General features: G+C 38.5%; 1 long non-coding RNA gene across 1 annotated transcript; it reads left to right on the top strand.

The window, feature by feature from the left end:
• Positions 1-142: 142 nt before the first annotated feature.
• LOC131423276 (uncharacterized) lies at positions 143-19209 on the top strand. The gene is made up of 2 exons (XR_009224621.1): positions 143-5622; positions 12083-19209. It is a non-coding gene; the product is annotated as an uncharacterized LOC131423276 (long non-coding RNA).
• Positions 19210-20941: the final 1732 nt, after the last annotated feature.

The raw sequence follows: 20941 nt of genomic DNA, 5'->3' as shown, positions 1-20941 counted from the left end.
TTCTTGGCCGCCGGCTTCTGAGGTTCTGGGACTCGCGGAGCACTTCGAATCCCTGCAGGTGCCCACGTCCGCACTCAGGAAAAGGTGAAAAAGGAGGAATAAAGCTCCAGTTAGACGAGGCTGCTGCTTTAGCGCCGGTGGGGGTGGGGGTGGGTAAGTACCTCAAGGTGCTGCAGCTCCACCGCGACCTGAGGCCCTTTGGCGTTAATAATTGGCTGCTGGGACAAGTTTTGTTTGATATTTAATACTAAATTATCCACTGAGGTGTGTGTGTGGTTTTTTTTTTTTTTTGGTTGCGTTCTGGAAATGATACGTCGAGGGAAATGTGAAGTGTGTGGCAATTAGAAACTGATCGAGTAGAAAGTTCAATTTTTGAGGGGGAAAGGGTATGGAATTTGTCATTCTAATGTTATTTCCATTACAAAGTAATTGCTCAACCTTGCACCTGTGTATCACTGAAGTCATCAACCACAACCTCTTCCTGAAAGACAGGACATTCTGTTTTAAAATTAGTTACCACTTCTCCATCAAAAAAGAAACTTTGGGGGCTTTTCGCATTAGCACAGCGAAAAGCCCTGTGCTCAAACCTTCAAGCCCCAGCACTTAAAAAAAGAAAGAAAGAAAGAAAAGAAAACAAGGAAAAAAATATTGTACTAAGATTACAAAGATAACCAGACGTGGTGTGCCTCGTAATTAAAGAACACACTGTGAACACATAACACACGTACAAACCACACTCACGCCCCACCCATACATATACCAGAGCATATACAATCCAAATCTGATCAGGTCCCTAAATTGGACTGTTAATGTATAGAAGCTGGAAAGAACCGATGAACATGTTAAACCACACCACAGGAATCCAAATCAACAAGATCTGACTGGGGAACCCTATAGCAAGACTCCTTGGTTTTTTAATAAATAAAAGAAAGGAAACCTACAAATTAACTGGGACTTAAAAGATGAATCAACCCATTGCAATATGTTGACTTCACTTAGATTCTGACTCAAATAATCATTTTTAAAAGTTTGATATGCAAACATTAAATATCAATTGGATAGGTGAATTAAGAAATTATTAACTTTTAAGCGTGATGATAGCATTATGGTTATTGCATCTTTAAAGAGCTTTTATTGCTTACAGATTCATACCAGAAAAGAAAAACTAAACTACAACTGAATTATGGTACATGTAATTAACCATACAATGTAATGCAAGACACGACTATGTACCATTTCTTTATATATTTATATGAATTGAGCTACAAAATATACTGTTAAATTGCAAAACAGCAGGTATGAAGGGAGGGGTGTGTATATATAATACGTGTTTCCTTGGATATGCATAAAATGTTTATCAGGACAAACAAGAAATGATTACTTTGTGGTAGAGTAAGTAAGTAGGGGAGAGAGTGTGGAAGGGATTTTTTTCCCACTGAATACTTTGTCACATTTGAAGTGAAAAAATAATGTGGATTTTTGACATTCGTAGAAAAAGGAGAGATTTTGAGCTATAGAATTGTTGTAGGGATTGACAGTTACTTAACATCTAGGCATGCTTTAGTTTGCATTTTTAAAATTTCTTAATGTGTAAACACAATCAAAAAGGTAACTGAGTACAAATACAATGCTTTGGAGTTTTAAGATTTTTAATACATTATCTGGCTCTCACATCTTTTCCTTACTTTTGTCAAGTAATTTTCAGTGAGGCAATCATACCAGTTATTCTGGAAAGAACTGTCCAGTCTACTTTTCAAAGCTGTGGTAAATCTGAATAGTTTCAGATGACATTAGGAAATTTCAGATGAGAGCAACACACTTTTGAAATTGACACATTTTTCTACACAGTTGTTTTCTTTTCCATTTGCTTAATCTTTGAATAGGCAAATAATCTTTATGACCATTTCAATAATGATTTAATTGAGATCTAGTAATGATGTTGAAAGGTAGTAGCCACAGGAAGCTTTGTCATATTTATAGAAGAGAAATTAAACATATTTTTATATTCACTATGAACAAACCTGAACCACAATAATAATATATCATCTTTTTCTGGACATCAAGTAACCCAGTCAGCAGTTAGTTGCCAACTTATATCTTTTCTTACATATTTTAAAATGTATTATTGGATTATAAAATTAGCACATTTGATTTTGCAATTAAAACATTCACAGATTTGTTTTTAACTAAAGTGGAGTTAGTGTAATAGGAAATACACTCCACCTTGCCTGTCTGTTCTCTGTCCTGCTGGTCTCACTCTGTAGCAGGGGACATTGTGTACTCCCACTTACTGCTAGCATCTTTAGTCCCATGTGGTCTTTACTCTCAGAGTCTAATCTGGGCCTGTCTCCTCGAGGTCCCTGTCCTTCCAGTACACAGCCTTCTCAGGACTCTGGGCCTCCCTTCTTTGGAGGGATACTCACCCTCAGCTGAGTTCCTTATCCATGAGGGGTTCTGCAGGATTCTGTGGGATTGTCCTCAGGCTTATCAGTTAGACATTTCCCTTATTGATTGTTAATGTACTGCTTAAATGCACTGCAAACAGGGCTACCCTTTGAGACTTTACGCTCTCTGGTTATACCAAGAGAGCCAGGCAGGCAACCATACCTTTTGCCTGCCTGTGTCTCAACTTACCAGGAGTGCAATATTGGTAGAAGCACAGGTGGCAGGAGGAAATTGTGTGGTGGTCTCAAAAGAAGCAGGAAAAAGGTTTGATAAAATTTAATGTCTATTGGCAACAACTGGGTAGAAGATCCAGTAGAACTGAAGTCTTGGAATAAAATGAGAGAATTTCACAAGGTTGTTAGCTAGAAAATTAATGTACAAAAAATTTGTAATTTAATATACCAGCAACAACCAGTTCAAAGATTTAATTAGAAAGAAGGCACTTATAATAACATAAAAATGTACCTAGAAACAAATCTAAGATATATGAGACCTTCAAGATCAAATTATATATATAAATGTGTATACACACACACACACACACGTATCAGGGCAGATATGGAAGAATGAAAGGATCAAGAACCCCTAAGACAAATCTAGGACAAAACAAGGTAAGGGGGTTTACCCTGCCAAATACTAAGGTTTGTGTAGAGCTTTAATTTATAATATAGACGGTGTCTTAGTCTGTCCAGGCTCTTCTAATACATTGCCATAGACTGGGGGTGGCTGATAGACAAAAGAAATGTATTCTTACAGTTCTGGAAGCCAACAAGTGTGTGATGAAGGCACTGGCAGTTTCTGTGTCTGGTAAGACTCTTCCTGGCATTTTCTTACCGTGTCCTCCTGAGGTGGAATGCAGGAGACATCTCTGTGTAGTCTCTTTCATAAGGGCACTAATCCTATGTGCCAGGGTCCAGCCCCGGCAGGGGATCCAGGGGTCCTGAAGGAGGAGTGACGTTGGCAAAAGAAGAATATATTTTTATATCTTTTTTACAAGAGTTTTTTTAGGTAGTTAATGAAGAGCTTCAAAGCCCTAAACTTATTTGATTTACATAATTTTCAAGAGTTACAATCTTTTCTGACATACATTGATAGTGAGTACATTGTTCAAAATATTTTTCTTTTTAAAAAATATTTATTTTTTAGTTTTAGGTGGACACAGTATCTTTATTTTACATTTATGTGGTGCTAAGGATAGAACCCAGTGCCCCGAGCATGCTAGGCAAGCACTCCACCACTGAGCCACAACCCTAGCCCCTCAAAATATTTTTCTATAATCTTAGCCAATCATGATTAAGCTTTTACGTTTTTACCTCAATCACTAGGTGTTAGACTAGGCAACAAGACTACATGTCTCCTGACCTATTATTCACTTTAAGCATACTTTATTTCATTAACCTTTAACTTTAAAACATACTTATGATTGTTGGTAAACTTTCTTACTTCTAAACTAAAATCCCAGTAAAACACACTTAAAATAGTGAAAGTCTATTACTTTAAAAGCCTACTATTCTGAAGTGCCTCTAAAATATATCTATGTTAATTTTACATTATTTTATTTTTAATTTCCAAGGTAATTTCCTTTTTTCATATGACCTATTTTACTGCTTTCTTACCGAGTTTCCTTGATCCTTGGTCAAAGCACACCAATTCTTATGTCTTTGTAATCTTTAACTAAAGGGCAGGCTTTGCACCTCAACCCATTTGTTATTTATATTAACTGTGTGTTTCCCATTTTCATCATAAATTCCTGTCTAAAGCAAAGGACCGTCTTGGGGGGGGGGGTGTATGTTGCAGAGGTTGTGGCTTTAGAATTGGGGGCTTAATGTAAATTGTTAAGCTTTCCTCAGGAACCTCGATTTGCAATCTTTTTCCCGTAAATTTCTTGAGGAATAACACTATTGATTGTATCCTGAGAGATATTGAAACACACCTTGTGGCATGTCTTAATTGTATCCTTAGTTTCATTCTGGGAATTTTCCTGCAATCTTAGGCAATACGTACTCTTATTATTGATTGACATATGCCCTATTATCCATATCATGAGTATCATAAACAAAACACTTAACATTCCCCATGGTTCTGGTTTCCAGATTGTGCGGCCCTGCTACAGCATCCCCCATGCTGTGACCCTTTCAGACAGTGGGTAGAGGAATGCCTTCACCACCTATGCACGGGGGTTCTACCCTCATGATGTAATCTCTTCTTAAGCATCCCACTTCCTAATACCATCACATTAGGAATTAGACTTCAACACATGAATTGTGGTGGCAGCACAAACTCTTAGTCTATAGCAGCTAGCAAAACAGTAATTCAGGAACAAAGAATATAGTAATAGGACAGAATAGGGTCCAGAAATAAAGCCTGTAAGTATGTAGAACTAGAAGATCTATAAAGAGAAGGAAGACTTTTCACATGAAATTGGACCTACCTCGTGTAAATTCAAGTTATTTTATGACTTAAATGTATAAGATGAAACTAAGAAACTTTTGAATTTAGGAGAATATGTTCTTGAGGGAAGTTCAGGGGAGGATTTCTTAAGGTGTAAAGAGCACAAACCATCAAGAAAGAGAATTTGAAAACTAAATTATGTAATTAAAGGACTGTTCATCAAAATGCAACATAAAGAAGAATGAAAAGACAAATAACAAACTTAAGAGAAGATATTCCCAGGACATAAAATCAATAAAGGGTTATGGGCTGGAGTTGTGGCTCAGTGGCAGAGCACCTGCCTAACATGTGTGAGACACTGGGTTCAATCCTTAGCACCGCCTGCAAAAATAAATAAATAAAAGCATGATGCCCATCTACAACTACCAAAAAAAAATTAATAAAGGGTTAGTACTTAAAGGATATGAAGAACTTTAGAATAAGAAGAAAAAGAGGCTGGAGATATATGTAGCTAAGAGGTACTGGGTTCCATCCCCACCCCCCGATCCCCCCAAAAAAGGAAAAATAGAAAATAGCAGAATAAATAAAGGATTGAAGAGAAAAGGAAGTACTATGGTGTCTTGGTCAAGGTATAACCAGAAAATAGACACCATTCTAGGTATTTGTAACAGAAGGAGTTTATTGCAGGGCACTGGTTAGATAGGGGACAAGAGTTGAGAGGTAATAGGGACAGGAAGGACAATGTGGGAAGCCACTCTTAATCCCTCAGTTGGAAGGCCTTCTCAGGTAGGAGAATGTACTGCATTACCCAGTGAAAGTGGAAGCCATAGAGGCTTGGCCTGGCCTGGCCTGGCCAGAACTGGAGCAGAAACTGCAATTGGTGAAGCCTAAGGTAGACAAAGGAAGGGAGAAATCACTGACTTCTCCCTTTCTTCTTCCTTCGGTATCTCCCATTGGCCAGAGTCAGCCAGAATCCAGCTAGCATAAGAGCCTAGAAAACAACTCACAGGGGACAGTGCAGGGAGGGAAAATAGGTGTGAACTGGCCCAGGATGGTGTAGTGGGGAAAAGTGTTACTTATCAAGAACACTGTGTTAGTCAACTTTCTGTTATTTTACAAATATCTGAGATAAAGCTACTTAAAAGGAGGAAATGTTTGACTCATGATATCAGAGGTTGTAGTCCCTGGTTGACCTTGGTGCTTTGGGTTTGTGGCATCTCAGTACATTATAGTGGGAGTGCATGGTGGAGGATTGTTCACTTCATTAGCCAGAAAGCAAAAAGAGAGTAAGAAGCCAATGTCCCATATCCCCTTCCAAAGCACCACCCCCCCCGTGACCTAACTTCTTCCAACTAGGCAAAACCTCCAGAAGGTTCCACCACCTCACAACACAGGCTGGGAGACCAAGCCACATGTGCCTTTGTGTTACATTCGAGATTCAAATTATAGCAGACATGTAAATAAAATCCACAATATAATACTATTACAGAAATTCTCACTTCCAGAATGGAGGAGTGAGTAGCTTTGTGGATCCATCTTAACTGGTGAATACTTTACAAAACTACTACAACAACTACTTAAAGTCTCTATAATTTGTCCTAAGGGTATATAGCAAATAAAGAAATATTTATTGGGCTGGGGATATGGCTCAAGCGGTAACACGCTTGCCTGGCATGCACGGGGCTCTGGGTTCGATCCTCAGCACCACATAAAAATAAAGATGTTGTGTCCACCGAAAAATAAAAAATAAATATTGAAAAATTCTCTCTCTCTCTCTCTCTCTCTCTCTCTCTCTCTCTCTCTCTCTCTGAATAAAGTCTATCTTTAAAAAAAAATTTTATCCAAGAAAACCTAAATTTTGGTAACAGCAGCAAGGTCTATGGCTCTCTCTGTCCCTCAGCCCCAGATTAGCTGCTGTCTCTCCCCTCAACTCCAGCTTGGCATGACACCAGGCAGGTGTGACCTAAAAGATAAAGCTCCTTATCTCCTCAGCTCCCTATCAGGGACCACAGAGTCTCCCTAACGGGATGGGTTGCCAGCATTTTTCATCCAGTCTACATGCTCTGTGTCACAGAGGTTAAATTACAGGGGAGTGAAGCCACATAGTCAAGGGCTTCGTTCACCTTCCCATCTCTGACTCATTCAAAAGTGGAGGCTCCTACACCATTACCTTCACCTCACTTTCTATAAAGGGATGTTTCACAATAGAAATGCCATGCCAAGAAGACCAGAGGTGGCCAGCCTGGCTTAGCACCTTGCTTATAAAGCCAGGGTGTCCTTAAAGAGTGAAGCAAGCAACTGTCCAGTCTTCAATTCTGGAGTGACTTGCCAGTGGAGAATGGAAGAGGGAGGCCACAAGAAAAGAGAGCTCCTACGCTGTCCCTATGGAACTGGTCCTATTTAGGACAGAAGGTGGGGAAATTCAAGCCTAAGGATGCATGAAAAATTAATGGGCATATCGTGGTAGGCAATAAAGAAGGAGCTGGCAGATCCATAAGAGCAACAAGCTAAACCCTGCACCAACTAGGTTACCATAGAAAACTAGGGAAAGAGTCTGCTAAGAGAAGTCCTCCAGGGGTTGTGCACAGTGGTGCATGCTTTTAATCCCAGTGACTCAGGAGGGTGAGGCAGGAGGATCTAAAGTTTGGGGCCTCAGCAATTTACCAAGATCCTGTCTCATAATTAAAAGAGGGTGGGGATGTACCTCCTAGATTCAATTTCCAGTAATAACAATAAAGAGCCCTCCAAGGGTCAGAACAAATTTCAAAGACTGGCCTCAAAAAGTATTCCTGGAAAATAGCTCAAATTTATTGGATCGGATTGTGGGACAATTTATGATCCAGAATATTGTCAAAAACAATAGAGCAATTAGCCTGCAATTAGAGGAGCCCAACTAACTCAGTGTTATACCTGCAGAAAAAGCCCTCTTAACAGACCAAGGGAAGGAGTAATCGAAGAGCCTACTGTTATCTCAGGATTACTTGGAGCATGGCCAAGGCCCCCTGGGGAGCAGTGTCTGAGAGGTCACATTGAGGGGGATACAGGATTCACTAAAATAGTCCAGGCAAGTCACCTAATAAAAATAATCAAGTGCCAGGTATAGTGGCATATGCCTATAATTCCAACGACCCAAGACGCTAAGACAGGAGGATCACAAATTCAAAGGCCAGTCTTAGCAACTTAGTGAGACCCCCCTCTCAAATTAAGGGGGAGGTAATAGAGATGTAGCTCAGTGGTAGAGTGCCCCTGCACTGAAAAATCAAGCTATCTGAAATCACACAAACTGGAGGTGAAGATTGCTACAATATGTTATCTAAGTTGTGTACTGAGAAAAAAAATAGCAGACATCCAAAGAAATTGGGCAGCAAGAGTGGGAAGAGGTGGTAGAACACTCTGAGAAGGCCCTGATTTCAGATTTTAAAAAGTCTCTAGAGCAGCCAGTTTAAATACGTTTAAAGAACTAAAGAAAACCAGGCAAAAGGAATAAAGGAAGTTATGTTCACAACTCTCATCAAATAGAGAATGTCAATAAAAAGAAAATTCTTAAAAAAAAAAGAAAAGAAAGAACCAGAGGGACATTCTGGAGTTGAAAAGTACAATAACTGAAATGCCAAACTCACTAGGGAGGCTCCATAGTGGATTTGACCTGACACACTCTCAAACTCAGAGATGATGCAACTCATTAAAGAATAGTTTTAAAATACAAAGAAACATAAATGAGCACATACAAGGAAAATGTCATATGGACATGAAGATAGCCGTCCACAAGTCACAGCCATCCACAAGTCACTAACCCCTTGATTTCAAACTCCTAGGTTCTAGAACTGTGAAACAGTAAATTTCTGTTATTTAAGCTACCCAGTTTATGGGTTTGCCCCCAGAAAACGAATGTATGCACTCATTTGTCATCAGCTGCTAGGATTTCCAAATAAGTCTGAAAATTTTTTAACATAAAACTTGATTCAGCAATAAACAGGAATTCTGAACTCAGGTAATAGGACATCCAATTTGGGGCCGGGGTGGCAGCAGTTGCCATCTTTGAAGTGATAGTATAGTGAACAAAAAATACTTGCCCGTGATGAGTCCATGCATAGTACAGAAGATATAAAACAGATTTGTGTGCATCATCTTTTAATGTATCACCGTTTGTTTAAATAGAGTTTAAGTTATACTTCTCTGTGGAAAAATACTTTTGAAAGAAGCCATTCATGTTGTAAAATTGTTGACAAAGCCGAATGGTAGAAAAGGCCATTCTTATATTTCCCACATGTATTTCAGTTACTCCTAGATGAATTAAAGACATCCAGCCTATAAACCAAAGCAAAATATCTGAGTCAGGAGGCAATCTTCGGAGAAGGGTCTGGGGGCATAATTCTGACTCCTACTGTAGTGGACAATGTGGTGAGTGATCTTTCACTTCCTTCTGCTGAGGAGCCAGACACCTATGCTTCTCATTGGTCTGATCTCACAAAACTACAGATGCATTTTTAGTGTATGCAGGAAGCAGTGTTAATCTTATTTGTTTATTTGCACATAGGATATCAAAAGGAATTCAAACTTGTGGAATGTATGGTTTCATGAGAAAAATTTCAGGTGGCAAGCATGAAAGTACAAAACTAATTATATCACAACTGGATAGAAGCTTGGTTTTTCTTTTTGTTCTGAAGTTTGATCAGAGGCTCCAAAAATTGAACAGCAGGAGCAAGATGGTTTATGTAGAGCATGCTAGGTGTCTTAGTCTGTTTGGGCTGGTATAACAAAATACCATTAACTAGGTAACATTTGTTTGTCACATTTCTGGAAGCTGGAAAGTCCAAAATCAAACTACTGGCAGATTCAAAGTCTGGTGAGGACCTATTTCCTGCTTCATGGATGGGCATCTTCTCACTGTGTCCTTACACATGGTGGAAGCAGGTAGTCACCTCTCTAGGAGCTATTTTAAAGGGTACTAATCCCATTAATGACAATAAAAAATAAGGAATCATCACCCTCTCTATCCTCACCTGTGGAAGGACTTTCTTTTCTTTCTCCTAAGCACCTATTTTCTTCAAATTATATTTTAAGCCAAAGAATTTTCCCTTCTATACTCTATGAAAACCTGATAGAAAGAGAATTCTTGTGATTAAAATATAAAAATTGACCAGATGTAGAGACAGAAAGAATAATAAATGTTAATAGGAACTAGATGAGGGGAGTGATGAGGGTTTTTTTTTAATGGATACAGAGTTTCTGTTGGGATTATGAAGAAATTCTGGAAATAGATGGTGACATTGTGCAACTTTGTGAATACACCTAGTGCCACTGACTCCTGCGCTTAAAAATGGTCAAAATGGTAAACTTTGTTATATATATTTTGCCACAATTTAAAAAAAATGAGCCAGGTGTGGTGGTACATGCTTGTAGTCTTAGCTACTGATAGGAAGACTGCTTGAGCCCATGAGTTTGGGGCCAGCCTGGGCAACATAGTAAAATCCTGTGTTGGCAAAACTAAACAACAAAAATAACACCTTAGAGAAGTGTGGAACTTCATCAGGCTCATCAACATACATGTAATGAGAGTACCAGACATGGAGGACAGAAGGAGCAGAACAAAAATTGAAAGAAAAAGTAGGTGTAAACTATATTTGATTAAAAACATTAATCTGTACATCTCACAAATTCAGTGAACTCCAAGTATGATGAACACAAAAGAGAGGTCTGTACCCAGACACAACATAATCAAAGGCTGAAGGCCAAAGACCAAGATGAAATCTTAAAGCACCAAGGGGAAAAAAATTACACCACTGATAAGAAGACCCCAATAAGATTCACAGCTGACTCATCAGAAACAATGAAGGCTAGAAGGCAGTGATACAGTACTATGGTTTAAATATGATTTGACTCCTCCAAAACTTACCCCATTGCAAGGTATTAAGAGGGTAGAAATCCAATCTGACTATAGGATTTATGGGTGGTCCCTCTGGGAGGAGATTAGGATTAGGTAATGTCACCAGGACGTATCCCCCATGGCGGCTAATTAAAAAGAAGGAAATGGACTAAAGGAGGCACATACACATGTGCTCCCTGTTTCTCACCATACAAAGCCCTGTGCTGCCTCACAATAAGAAGGCCATTACTGGATGTGGCCTGCTATAGTTTGGATCTTGAATGTCCGCCAAGGTCTAACTGTTAAAGGCTTTGTCCCCATCCTGTGGTGCTACTGAGATGTGGTGGAAACTTTAGGAGATGGGGCCTAGTGGAAAGAAGTTAGATCACAGGGGTGAGCCCTTGAAGAAGACAGTAGAATTACAGTCCTTTCTCTTCTTCTCTCTTTGCTTCCTGACCACCAAGAGGTGAGCAACTTCTTCCATCACATGCTCCCACCAGAATGTGCTGCCTTGCCACAGGTCCAAATGCAATCAGCCAACTGACCATGGAATGAAATCTCCAAAACAGTGAGCCCAAATAAAACTTTCCTCCTTATCAGTTTATTTGTTACAGTAACAGAAAGCTGATTCACACATAGCTCTTAGACCTTCAACTAGAAGCATGAGCCAAATTAAACCCCTTTCTTTGTAATTTACCCAATGTGTTGTATTGTGTCATTATCAGCAGACAATAGGCAATTCAATGTGCTGAAATAAAACCTTGTCAATCAAGAATTTTATATCTAGCCAGGCTTGGTGGTGAGGTCTTTGAAAAGTAATTAGGATTAGATGAGGTCATGAGGGTGAAGCCACCTCAATGGAATTAGTGTCCTCATCAGAAAAAGAAGAGTTATAAGAGCTCTATCCACACCCGCCCCCCACACACAGAGTGAAGAAAGTCTATGTGAGCATGCAAGGAGGCAACCATCTGTATGCTGCCTAGGAAACCACCTAGGAATAAATCTTAACTAAGTGTTGGAACCATATATGAATTTTGGGTTTGTTTGAGCAAACATAAGGCAGGGAAGCTGCTTTTCTGGGAACTCTTGGGAAATACTCTTGGGTTCGAGAAAGCCCAGATCATGCAGGCACCCTGCCTTACCTCACAGCCGCCCAGAGATAGGAGTAACCTGCCAAGCATGTAAACAAGACTCCTCCCAAACTGAAACCTTATCCCTGGCTTTGATGTACCTCCCCTTAAATAAAGAATTGGGGCCTTTTTCAGTCCTTCAGTTCCAGTTGCTGTCAAGGCTAGAAGACCCATCAGGTGCCCCACTTCCTAAATCTAATCTTTGGATTTGTCTTTCTTACTGATTATTTCAGACTTTTTATTTTCCCAGGCAGCTCACACCTCCTAGCAGGAACCTGGTCTTCTGTGGTTCTGTCTACACCATCAACTAAGGAGGTGAAAGTCCTCTACAATGAAAACTATAGAACATTGAAGAGACATTGAAAAAGATCTCAGAAAATGGAAAGACCTCCCATGTTCATGGATAGGCAGAATTAATATTGTTAAGCTGGTCATTCTACCAATCTCCATCAAGATACCAATGGCATTCTTCACAGAATTAGACAAAACAGTCCTAAAATTCATTTGGAAGAATAAAATAACCAAAACAATTCTAAGCCAAAAAAAGCAACGCTGGAGGCAACACAATACCTCACTTCAAATACTACAGAGCTATAGTAACAGAAATTGCATGATACCAGCATAAAAACAGACACATAGACCAATGATACAGAATAAGACACAGAGACAAATCCTAGACATCTACAATCATCTGATTCTTGACAAAGCTGCCAAAAATATATCTTGAAGACAGCCCTTTTAGCAAATGGTACCAGGAAAACTGGTTATTCATAGATTCAGAATGAGACTAGATCATTATTCACCATGTACAAAATTCAACTCAAAATAGATCAAAGACCTAGGAATTAGATCAGAACTATGCAACTTCTAGAAGAAAATGTAGGGTCAACACTGCAGCATATAGGCACAGGAAACAACTTTCTCAACAGGACCCCTGAAGCTCAGGAAATAATGCCGAGAGTTAATAAGTGAGATAGCATCAAATTAAAAACATTTATGCACCAAAGGAAAACAATAAGGAATTTGAAGAGAGAACCTACAGAATGGGAGAGAATTTTTGCTAGCTATTCTTCTGGCAGAGAATTAATATTTAGAATATATAAAATCTTAACACCAAAAAACCCAAACAAACAACCCTATTAAGCCTATAAATAAATGGACAAATGAACTAAACAGATGCTTCTCAAAAGAAGAAATACAAATGGCCAACAAATATATGAAAAACATGTTCAAACCATTAGCAATGAGGGAAATTCAAGTCAAAACTACACTGAGATTGCCAGGCACTTCTGTAATCCCAGGGGCTTGGGGGCTGAGACAGGAGGATCACAAGTTTAAAGCCAGCCTCAGCAAAAGTGAGGCCCTAAACAACTCAGTGAGACTCTGTTTTTAAATAAAATGCAAAATAGGGCTGGGGACGAGGCTCAGTGATTGAGTACCCCTGGGTTCAATCCCTGGTACCCCCTCCAAAAAAAAAAAAAAAACTACACTGAGATTTCATCTCACACAGTCAGAATGGCAGTCATCAAGAATATCAAGAAAACAAATAATAATAAATGCTGGAAAGGATATAGAGAAAAAGGAACATTTTTACACTGTTGGTGGGATTGTAAATGAGTACAACCACTGTGGAAATCAACATGGAAGTTCTTCAAAAGGCCAGGCATGGAACCACTATGTGACCCAGCTGTAATACTCTTCAGTATTTATCCTAACGAATGAAAGTCATCATACTAGAGCAATACATGCACACTCATGTTTATAGCAGCACTTTCACAATAGTCAAACTATGGATTCAGCCTATGTGTCCATCAAAATATGACTACTTAATGTGGTATATATAGACAATGGATTATATATCATCTTGAAGCCATTAACAGTGATGTATTAGGGCCAGTATGCAAGTACTGAAAGTTAAATCATTACAAACTTGTGAGTCAGTTGATGTCACATTGGTCCCTTGAAATTGACCACCATAGGAGTATTTAAGCATAGAAATCTGCAGTTACTATACATCATGGCTTCTTCCTCCCATGCAAGTTTGTTGTAGAACATTTGCCAGCCCACCATTGAATGTATATCTGTCTAGCACGTAGATACGAAAAGATCTAAAGAAAAATGTGGAAATGACTATACCAAACTCAGAATATTGGTTACCACTTGTCTTCAATTTCTGTTACTATAACTGAATACTATAGACTGGATAATTTATAAAGAATATATGTTTATTTAGCTCACAGTTGTGAGGCTGGGAAGTCCAAGAGCATGGCACAGGTATATACTCAGCATCTGGTGAGAGTCTTTCTTTCTGCATCATAACATGGTAGAGGGCATCACCTGGTGGAACAGAGCCACCAAGTCAGAAAGTGATTGCTTTCTCTCTCTCAGTAACCCATTAATCCATATGTCAGTGAATTCACTAATGTGGGCAGTGCCATCATGACGCAATCACCTCCCCAAAGGCTCACCTCCAAATACCATTAAAATTTGAATTGGGAGATTGAGTTTCCAACACATGAAATTTGGGGGATAGATGCAAACCATAGTGCCACTGGAAGGGACATAATTTCTGAGGAACACACAGGGCTTCTGGGGTTAATCATTTCTCCTCCGTGGACAGAGCAGTACATGCAGTTGTACAAAAGACCACAAACTCACATTTTTGAAATGTGTGTTTGTCACTTATTAGAGATCTGTATGCAGAAAGAAATGAGGGGACCAACCAGTAAGTCCAGGGACCAGAACATCTCAAGGCTGGACATCAGTTTCTTCATTTAACCACCTACAATTCCTTCCCCTAACTATACATACCTCTTCCTAGAACTGCTTTGGGATCCACACAACAGGGAGGGCCTTGTGCTCATCATTAACAAACTTCAAAGGGCCAGAACATTTGAGAATATATTCAAACATATATATATCAACAAGGGAAGTCACACTATTCAATCAGAAGAAGGCAAAGGATGAAAGGGTCATGATGGTTGTAGATAAAGATTTTGTTATTGTTATCAGCATTTTAACCTTTAAGCTGAGTTTTATTATGTATAAAGGGTTGGTTTCTTCTTTAGCATGCAGTGTTTGTTTTACTTGTTATTTTTTACTCTGTAAATATAAATTTTCATACACTACTTTGCTACGTTTCACAATTAATTAAATGTAAAAATTACTATGAGGGGCTGGGGTTGTGGCTCAGCGGTAGAGCACTTGTCTAGCACGTGCAAGGCGCTGGGTTCGATCCTCAACACCACATAAAAATAAATAAATAAAATAAAGTTATTGTGTCCAACTACAACTAAGTAAAAAGTTTTTTTAAAAAATTAGTATGAGGGCTGAGTCTGTGGCTCAGTGGTAGCACACTTGCCTGGCATGTGTGAGGCACTGGGTTCGATTTTCAGCACCACATATAAATAAATAAAGGTCTATCAACAACTAAAAAAAATACCTTTGTAAAAATTAGTATGAGAGGAAATAATATTATATATGCTATACTATATTTCACAATACATTTAAAAAGAATAAATTTTATAAAAATTTTATTTTGTACAATAAATGTCTGCACTATTGGCTCACTAAAAAAATTCCTAGACTGAAATTAGAAAATCAAACCATCTTGCAGCTAAGGCCTTAACCCTGTGGGAGAGTGCTAAAAGCTTTCTGAGGTCTTTGCTGATTTTAAAGCAGTAGAAAACTGGGACAGAAGACTGAATTTGAAAGAGTTCAATAGGATTCTCTGAATGTTCTGGGCAGATATCCAGGATGAAGGCCGGAGGTGGAGAGGAGAACACTGTATTGTTCACATTTGTTGATAAGAATGTCTTAAAAAGTGAAACTTCTTCCTCGAAGCAGAAGGGATTCTGATAGGGTCTAAATGTTTACCAGGAATGTGATTGGCTCAGGCAAAATGGATAGCTATGTAGAAAGAGCCCTTAATCTATAATCAAGGTGGAAAGGACAGCACTTAAGGGTAATGTTTTCATGACAATTGCTAAAATTTCAGAGCAGCACATGGATTCTTTTTTGTTGTTGTTGTTCTGGAGACTGAACCCAGGGCAAGCTAGCATATGTTCTACCACTGAGCTAAACCCTCAGTGCTCCTCTTTCTCTTTTAATTGTAGGAAAATATTAACTTTTCACAGTACCCATAAAGAACCTCTACCTGATAATATGGAAGCTAAAATGGGTTTTGGTAATGTGGGGAGACAGAAAGAGACCAGAAAATGGAACTAGGCTGATGCCCCCTAAGTAGTCTCAGATAAGACCACATCAGGGCAGCCAGCCTGCGAAGGACCAGGGTCTGGATAATGGTGACTTCTGACAGCATACTGGGAGGCTGTGACCTGGGTTCTGGTCCACGTTTTCTGCTGGTCTGAAATAAATACTAATCCTCAGATGTGGAAAGCTCACCTGAAAATGCCCTTTACCAAATTTTATTATTATTTTGCTGTTGTAAATGGGATGTTTTCCACCAGTATGTCATCTAAATGTTAAGGATATTTTTGAGGGTTGCCTTTAAATATTTTGAGCAATAGGCTCACAGACTTGGAGCTCAGAATTTATAAAATAAACAAAATAGGGAGGAAACCGGATGATGACAAGAGGTTTTCCTGTCACACAGTAAGGCAATAATACAGTGTTCCGCACTCCCCCCCCACCAGCTAGCAGGAAAGAATGAATGCATTCCCTTAAAAATCAAGAACAACGCAAGAAAGTTCACTCTATTTCCATTCAACATTGTATAGGAATTTTAGCCAGTGCAGTAAGGAAAAAGACACATAAAAGTATACAGATGGGAAAGGAAATTGTAAAATGTTATGTTAAAATGACTTAGAAATTGTAAGGAATCTATAAAGACTCCTACTCTGTAAATGTAAATGAGTTTGGCAAGGTCATTGGATAAAAGGCCAAAATACAAAAATCAATGGCAACAGTCAAAGGTAGCAACAAGCCATTGGAAATTGAAGTTAAAAGCCATTTATGACAGCATCAAAAGCATGAAATGCTTAGTCGTAAATCTAACGCAATATGTGGAAGACCTGTATGTGAAAATTCACAGTATAGTTGGAATAAATTAAAGAAGACCTAAATAGATGGGAAGATATACCATTGCTCATGGAATTATTAAGATATTAAATATCAAATGCACTTAGATTGAATGTGATTCCACTGAACATTCCAGAAACTGTCAAACTGATTCTAAAAATTGGAAAGGAATGCAAAGGATCTAAACTAGACAAGACAATTTTGAGAAAGAAGTTGGAAGATGTATCATGCTAAATTTTTAAATTATAATAAATCTTTTAAAAGCTAATGTAATTTGACAGAATGGTATAGTGTAAATATAGACACACAGATCAACTGAACAGAATAGAATTTGTAAGTGGCCCATTTGTTTTTGACAAACGGACAATGAAATTGAATAGAAAAAAGGTGTTTTTCAATGATGTTTCTGGAACAAATGGACATTTATATAGAAAAACAATAAAACCTATTATTTCTTACACAATACACAAAAAATTGATCAAAGCATGTTTAAACCTTAGAAAATATGATTCAAACCCTATGAAATTATTAGTAGAAGGCCTAAGAGAAAAACCTTGGTGATCTTGGGGTAAGATTTCTTAGAATGAAGAAAAATAGAAATTATAAAAGAAAAACGAGGGAATGGGATTATGGCTCAGCAGTAGAGTGCTCACCTAACTTGTGCTAGGGGCTGGGTTCAATCCTCAGCACCACATAAAAATAAATAAATAAAATAAAGGTATTGTGTCCAACTACAACTAAAAAAAATATTAAAAAAAGAAAAAAACTTGAAAGACTGAACTTTATCAAAATTAAGTACTGCTACTTTTCAAAACACACTGTTATGAAAATAAAGGAAGCTGTAGATTGTGGGAAATTATTTTCAATGTATATATATGACAAAGGCCTTATATGTAGAATATAGATACAACTCCTGTTCAATAAAAAGATATAATTTCCAAATATAAACTAAAGATTTGAAGATACTCCACTAAAGAAGATATGAAAGTATCTAGCAAGCACACGAGAAGCTGCTTAGCATCATTTGTCATCAGAGAAGTGCAAATTTAAACCACAATGAAATACTATCTTATATCCTCTATCCTGGCTTAAAAAAAAAAATAGTTGATGCCCTTTCCCCTGGTCAGTAGTCCAGAAAGCACGTGAAACTTAGAATTCCTGTAAAAGATGTAAACCAGCAAGAGTTCATCAGAGTTCTGGCAGCCTTTCTTTAAAAATCCAGGAAGCTGAAGGTCCTCGAGTGGGTGGACACAGTCCAGCTGGCCAAGCACAAACAACTTGTTCCCTATAATAAGAATTGGTTCTTCACATCAGCTGTTTCCATATCAGGGCACCTGGACCTCTGGGGGTGGTGCAAGAGTTGGCTCCATGACTACATTCTAAAGGAAAGATCAGAGAAATGGCATCACGCCCAGCCACTTCAGCCAAGTCATCAAGAATGTGGCCTGGTCGTGATGGCTGCACAACAATGTGAATGTACTCAAAACTACTGCATTGTATGCTTCAAAATGGTTAAGATGGTAAATGTTATGTTTTGTGTTTTTTGTGTATTTTACCACAAGGAAAAAAAAAGTAGATACATCAGTGGAACAAAACAGTCTATAAATAGATTGCAGGCATATGGTCTACTGGTTTTCAAAAAAGTGTTGTAATGGAATAAAAAGAAGAGAGAGTAAGAGTGTGTGTGTGTGTGTGTGTGTGTGTGCTTTTTTCAGAAAGAAATATAGCATGAAACTCACTGAGCTGCTTTGTGCAAGCTGTATGACATTGGCCTTCACCATTTCTAAGAACAATTCATTTATGAAGCCTATATGCCAGGTTCCAGGTCTGATAGTTTACTTGAATTCTTTAATTTTTGCAACAACCTTAGGAGATAGGATTTATTTTACAAATACTAATACTGAGCCTCGGAGATCTTAGGTACCCATGCTGGTGACTGGGAGAGCTGTTTGAAAGCTCCTTTATCAATTCCAGAACAAGTGCACTTGGCCTTTACCTCTAAGTTGCATCTTTCTGTGTAAGGAGTTTTGGAGAGGTTCCTATCTTCTACCATTGTAACCCAAGGACCACTTTCCTTGTCCTGATTCTAAGCCTAAGGTGAAGAACTTGTTTTCTCTCCTGCTGCTCTAGAGGAGGCAAAGTGAGGCAGTGCAGAAAGTCCTATGAACAAATACCCCGAGTTGCCATTTGAGAGCAGGTGGCCTTGTGCAAATCACTGTGACTTCATGGATGAAAAAGTTGCCAATTTAAATCAGCTCCAAGTTTCCTTTCTGTTCTAGGATTCTAAGATATGACAAAGCTAAGATAGGCTGAAAATAAATTTTCTCAGAAGGCTAAGTGTAGTAATATTGTTTTTTGTGCTAAATACAAGTGTGTGTATGCATTTCACATGTACTCCATACAAGGACTAATATAAACTCATGTTGGGGCTAATGCATAACATAAGCTCCTTACTTTTGGAGACGACCAATCAGACATGTCATTCCACCTAAAGAAGATACATGTGTTTCCAAAATAGCTGTACCTCTATTTGTGTAATCATGTCTAAATATACGTCACAACTATTTATTGCATGTTTACTATATACTAGGCACTCTTAGCTCATCCCTGACACTCATTCCTTCATTGTCTTCCTGGGCAGACTACAATTACTGCATTTCACCACTGCTTTGGGAATGGAGGGCAGCTGCTATGGCAGTACCTAGGGTCATGGAAACTGTTTTAAGAGCTTGTGCAAGTAAGCTTGCTCCAAACCTACAAAGGAAGAACAAGTTGGCCTTCACTTGGCCTCGAGAAGAGTGAGTTGTGTTCTAGTCTCAGCACAGCAGGGTTAAATTTACCATTTATAATGCTGCTTCACAGACTTTTTACCAAATCTGTTAATTATAAACTCAGGTTTATTCAATTCCAAGGAAGGGGGGGGTATTTAAAACACAGAAGCTGAACCTATTTAGATACTACAGAAATAGAGGTACAGTGCTGGGGCAACTGATTCCATTGTCACCCGTACCTTGTTTCTGTGAATGAAATCTTTAATTTTGAAAAGTTCAACCTTGATTTATATTTTCTTTCTAGACATAATTTCTGCTTTTGGCTCAAACACCCACCACTCCTGTTTTGTCTTCTTACAATTTACCCTTCATTTTGCTCTGAGAATGACTCACCAAAAACCAGAGGAATGTATACCAGCAAGTAAAACATAATATGCAGTGTTTAATGGACTTAATTAATACTGGTCAAGATCCTTGTTTTTTTTCTAACATCATGAAACTATTACACAACTGAGCCACTGAGAATTTATAGATAGATAGATTTCCACTGTGTTCCACTTCTGAACACTGGGATACACAGCAGCAGGTTTTATTTTTCTAAGCTGTTATTAGGGTGATCAGAATGCAGTAGTACTACTGGGACAACTGACTCTACTGTCACCCTCACCTTTCAGCATCACATTATCTGTGATCTCACTTTGTCAACCTTGTGGATGAGCTGGGGAAGGGGAGTAAGCACTAACTATGTAGGAAGTTTGTCTTTCCTTGGAGAATTTTCTTGTCAGCAATTCCCTATCAGTCACATCTTTAAGAAACATGAAATTAATTAAAAAACTTGACATTTATCTCTTCTATTTACACTCTTAAGAGTGAACCCATTGCTAAAAAAAACCTTTGGTGTAACAGTCCCTCCTCAGATCAGCTTATACTTGATTCAAGTTCTATATACTACTTTTAGCATTAGTGATGTTGTGCACTGGCTGCTTTGTGTGATGTACAGCATGATCACTCACACAGGAAGTCTAGTGTCTCAATGTGGCAGTGTAGCAAGAAGTACAACCCTTCAGAGGCAGTCTGGGTCAACTCCTAAAAAGTCACTTACCTGTCTAACACTTCAGACCTGTTCCTTAACCAAAGTCCAATGACCACATGTGGAGTAAAACTTGCTTGATAAGGTGGCTGTGAAGAACTATGTGTAAAAACACAGTATAGTGCTTCATGAGACAATACTTACTAATATGGTACCCATTAGCAATGGAGCTCCAAACTTGTGCATGAAATACAAAGAAAACAAGTAG

This window comes from Marmota monax, unplaced genomic scaffold, assembly GCF_021218885.2.
Source record: "Marmota monax isolate L192 unplaced genomic scaffold, Marmota_monax_Labrador192_F-V1.1 WCK01_AAM20220418_F8-fsc00153, whole genome shotgun sequence".
NCBI classification, from domain to species: Eukaryota; Metazoa; Chordata; class Mammalia; order Rodentia; family Sciuridae; genus Marmota; species Marmota monax.
Note: the sequence above shows the minus strand (reverse complement) of the source record. Positions and strands in the feature narration are given on the sequence as shown.